Source organism: Doryrhamphus excisus, linkage group LG19 (assembly GCF_037039965.1).
Source record: "Doryrhamphus excisus strain RoL-2023G ecotype Guam linkage group LG19, RoL_Dexc_Guam_v1.1, whole genome shotgun sequence".
NCBI classification, from domain to species: Eukaryota; Metazoa; Chordata; class Actinopteri; order Syngnathiformes; family Syngnathidae; genus Doryrhamphus; species Doryrhamphus excisus.
In genome coordinates, this window is record NC_136375.1 from 15,672,019 (window position 1) to 15,677,752 (window position 5,734).

A 5,734-nucleotide genomic window follows, 5' to 3' on the forward strand; every position below is an offset into this window, starting at 1 on the left:
TGGGAACGCTCCAGTTCAATATGAGACGATGAAGACTTCTAGTCTGTCTCAGCTCTTATTCACTGACAATGCAAATCCCGTCATTTACTTGCTGTGTGGGTTTTTGAATAGTAGTTTGCCTTCAGCACAAACACGGTGGAAATACTATTATTGGACCCATTTATTTCTGTATGCTAAGATTTATTGAGCAATTATTAATACCGTATGGCAGGGGTGGCAGGGTGTATTGATATTGCAATTAATATTGCAAAAAGTAGCAAAATTATGTATTATTTATTATTTAGTAATATTGCAATTAGTATAGCAAAAAGTAGCAAAATTATTTATTATTTATTATTTAGTAATATTGCAGTTAGTATAGCAAAAAGTAGCAAAATTATTTATTCTTTTTTAATATATATATTAATATATTAATATTACAATTAATATTGCAAAAAGTAGCAAATTATTTATTATTTCTTATTTAGTAATATTGCAGTTAGTATAGCAAAAAGTAGCAAAATTATTTATTATTTATTACTATATATATTAATATTACAATTAATATTGCAAAAAGTAGCTAAATAATTTATTGTTTCTTATTTAGTAATATTGCAATTGGTATAGCAAAAAGTAGCAAAATTATTTATTATTTATTAATATATATATAAATATATTAATATTGCAAAAAGTAGCTAAATTATTATTTGTTAATACATAAAATATTGCAATTAATATTGCAAAAGGTAGCAAAATTATCTATCATTTATTAATGTATATATATTAATATATTAATATTGCAATTAATATTGCAAAAAGTAGCACATTTATTTATTTATGAATACATATTAGTATTGCAATTAATATTGCAATTAATATTTCAAAAAGTAGCAAAATTATTTCTTATTTCTTATTTAGCAATATTGCAATTAGTATAGCAAAAAGTAGCAAAATTATTTATTATTTATTACTATATATATTAATATTACAATTAATATTGCAAAAAGTAGCCAAATTATTTATTGTTTCTTATTTAGTAATATTGCAATTGGTATAGCAAAAAGTAGCAAAATTATTATTTATTATTACATAAAATATTGCAATTAATATTGCAAAAGGTAGCAAAATTATTTATCATTTATTATATATATTAATATATCAATATTGCAAAAAGTAGCAAATTTATTTATTTATTAATACATATTAGTATTGCAATTAATATTGCAATTAATACTGCAAAAAGTAGCAAAATTATTGAAGGAACTATTTAGATATTTTTAGATTTTTAGAGATTTTTTGAAAACAGCAAACATGGGATAAAAAGAGAACAAGATTGATTTTAATAGTAGGCTTATTCATATATATATATATATATATATATATATATATATATATATACATATTTGCAAAATAAAGTGGCAAAAACACAAGAAGTCGATGCTGTGTGATGCAGTACATCCCATGACCACACGAGGGCACTAAAGGCTTGGTGGTCACAGCCTTGCAGTTGGACCGGCGCCTGTTTGCACCGACATTTGAATCTGGAATGTTTGAATATGATTTGGAATAGAAATACTGTGCCTTCAATGCAAATTATGTCCTGAATATTGAAATTCCTGACGGTAAATAGTATTTCATTAGACGCTGGGAGTAGCAAACATAACATCTTTTATTGTCTTTCATTTACTTTTCAACTACTGGGCTGCTATGTGCTAAAATTGAGTATTTTTATTAAAAAAAATTTACATTTATTTTAATATATTTATTAGACATAAAGTGTCAGGAAGACCTGATGATGCTGTTATTTGTCACCAGACGTCTGTCGAGTTAGGAAAAGCTGTCATTTCATTTGCAGTCTGCTCCTGAGAAGGCCTTCATGCTTTTATGTCATCTAGTCCGGATCCCCGATATTCGCTACTCGGTATTCGCTACTCGCCCCGTGGAAAAAAAACACAAAAATATGCAAAAACCGGAGGAGACGGTGCTGCGTTCAATGCATGGAAATCCAATTCTTCTGCTGTTTTGCACCAGGAACAATTTGATGAAATGGAAAACAATCTTTGCATTTCCGGTCAGTGTTTGTGCTCATATTTTAAAGAGCTTTTATGTATTGTATTTGTATTTTATTTATATTATATGTCAAGTCTTCAATATGTCATTCTATTTTTAGGACCTTCATTTATTTAGATTTTGCTTCAAATCAAATCAAATATGATGAATTCCATTGGACATTTGATGTATTGAATGTTTTTAATATATTGAATTTCATTCTATTTTTATGATGTCAATATTTGTTAATATGTTTTTTTTCAATATGCAATAATTGAGGCCGACATATGTATTAAAAAGTCAACTTTGCTGTATGTATATCATACGTCCAGACCTGATCTTACTATTATTATATTTTGTCCTGTTTTAATAAATTCATTATTCATATAATGAAATATTTTGTATGTATATGACTTCTATTTTTCTTTCCATGTTCTTCATGTTCATATTTTTAATAGTGGATTTCGGCCTGCTTAATAATAAATATTATTTTTTTTGTATGATAAATAAAAATAGTTATGAATTAAATGAAGCAAAAAAGGTTTACATGTGAAGTGATTATTTGGTGATGATATTTGGAACGTTGGTTTGATAGCGTGTGCATGGAACATTGCCGGGAAAGGGAAACATGAAACATGCGGCGCTCGTGCTTCCCGAGGAACTTTTAAACATTGAAAAGGAAACGGGGCCCGGCATTGTACGTGTATGCGTGTGCGCGCATGTGCGTCTTCCACGCACGCAGTTAGCGCAGCGGCGCTAACGATGGACTAAGTGGTTGTTGTGCTGCTGGCGGTTTTTAAAGCGCATTGAAAGAACACCTGGTCAAGTTTGAAAACACGAGGTGGGTGTTTTAATTAGGTGCAATTAGAGATGCTGAGCATTCAGGCGGCGACAAGCGCCCCCTGCTTTTTAGAGCTTGGGGGGTTGGGGGGGGGTCGGGTGGGATGCGCTAATTAGCTTGAAGGCTACTTTTATTCTGCTGACCTGCAGCGACCCCACGCAGCCTTTTTGGACGGACGACGTCCTCACGTGTCCACACGCACACGACCCCCCCCCCATACTGCACAAAAACACACACATTTGGAAAAAGGCCTCAAAGAATATACATGTATGCTATTATTATTATTATTATTATTATTATTATTATTATTATTATTATTATTATTATTATTATTATTATTATTATTATTATTAGTCATTTATGATGATGATGTTTTTTTCATTGTTATTTTTAGTATTATTTTATTGTCATTATGTGAAAATTTTGCTAAACTAAATAACCTAATAATTATACAAATAAACATTAGTGGAATTACAAAAACATGAATTATTATTATTATTATTATGAATATGTGATGATTCTATATTTATTTTCAAAGTAATAAATTCTTGTATATTATGAGAGTAAAGTGTAAAAAGGCATAAAGTTAGAATTCTGACCCTAATAAATAGTATAATAATGTTGATAATACATATTATACATTACCATTATAAGTTATACTATAATAATGATAACAATGTAATCACAATGACATTGTTATAATATAAACCTTATTATAGTAATTGTATAAGTCGTTTGAATAGCTTGTTGTGCTGTCATAATATAATAATTACACGTATTATTACTTACAGTAATAATAATACTGTGTTTTTCTCCCAGACACTATACATGTTATAATTCTATGAGGTTTTGGTGTAATGCCCACCACGCAGCACAGATGAGAAGGTTATGCTTTATGCTTTAATAACCATAAAGCCATAAAGAATGTTGCGTGTTCAGCATGGGATGGCAACCTTGCACATAAGACCCTCCATCAAAGCCAGAGTCCATCAACACGGTGGTGTCCTTTCTTCATTCCATAGCATATTTGTGCTGATGCACACATCCAGCACGACCGATACGACCGATACGACCGATACGAGCCATCTTTCCCGTCAGCTAAAGCAGCATTTGACACCAACAAAAGACAACTCGCAACGAGTCCAATCAGAGACTCCAAATGACTTGTGGCGTCTTTAGAAGTGGCGTTTCTCTCCTTTCATGGCGTCTAATTTCATGAGCGTTTATGTCAATTAGAGCAGACACCCTGCTGATGTAACCTCGCATCCTCTGGAGAGCACTCTTCCAAGGTGTCCCCTTTGAACGCAAACGCTTTGTGCTCTTTTCACGTCTCCAAAAGGTTAGGAGGGAAAAAAAAAAAAAAAAGTGTGTCAATAATCATAATCACAATCATCGTAACCATCCTAGCAAGTCGCTTTTCATGGCTGATGTGGTGTATTGTTTGAATCAAAGAGGATCATGGCGGGTCTGAGGTGTGTGAACAAAGATCAAACCTTTTTCCACGACACAAAGGCTTCCTTTCTGGCATATCTTCTGTTGTTTTCTTCACTCCTGCTTGCTTGGCCTATTGAAATGTGGACATAAAAATAACTCCATCCTTCCTTCATGTGGGTGATGCTGTCAACCTCAACAAGACAGCAGAAATCGAAAACATTTCAAAGGAAAAAATGATTGAGCCAACTGTGTAGTCATATTTCATAAATGGTATGCTGTGTATAAACAATCATTGTCCAGGCATATGCATACATAAACACATATCTTCTCCATAATCACTGCAGGGAAAACAAATAATCACGCTAAATATAATCATTAAATAAACATATATTGACATAATAAATAAAAAAAACATGAAAAATATATAATTAGCTTATTTTAATCAGATTAATCACAGTTTCAAATGAGTTAATCAATTATTAATCACCATTTGCAACAATGTGTGAAATAATTTGAGATTGTTTTATTGAAAGAAAGATAAAACAGACATTTAAAACAAGCAATTTCCTTAATCTAGAACTTTTAATTACACTTTAATCCTCTTACATTATGGGCAATGCAGGGTTACGTTCAATGACACCGCCACGTTTTCAGTGTAGGTTTATTTTCTGGGATTTCCTGGGTTTATTTAAATGCAGCAGATCACGTACTTCCGCGTTAAGAGTTAGGTCAGCGAGTGACAAGAATGTCCACTGACTTTGTTTGTCTTTCTCTTCATTTAGACCACATGCAATAATCAACATATGGTCATTTCTGGGGTGTACGTGAATGCATTTCGCGGTCGTCGCGTGACAATGAGGAAGTGTGGTTCCCATGGTGGTCCAGAGGAAGACTAGAGACGTGTTTGCGAGTGAGTTGCAGATAAATACAGTATATGGTGTTGGAATTGCAATGCTGTTGATAAGTTCAGGTCAGAGTAAAGTTCTGTGTAAAATTAAAGTAAAACTCTTAAGTAAAACTCTTAAGTAAAACTCTGTGGAGACGCCAATGCCGCCATTTGTCGCCATAACAGGGAGGCGGGGCTAATTGCTAAACTTGTATGCCTTCATTACGCTAAAAACAATAAGTGAACAAAATTCATGTTGATGTCTTATTCAGCAAGCTTCAGCAGAGAAGGAAATGTTGAAATAAAGTTGTTTTCAACCAACTTTATTTCAACATTTCACATCGACCGTTGTAATAAAATATATTTAAAAAAAAACAAAACACCGACCGTCTTCCTGGTTCAAAGGTCAAGCAAGTTCACGCTACATAGCTGCCCGAGGCAATGCCTGCAACAATACTACCTTCATGAAAATACTGAGAATAATGAGGAAACTTACATAAACAAGCATCGACATTTGATATTGATATTTGTATAGATCCACCCAC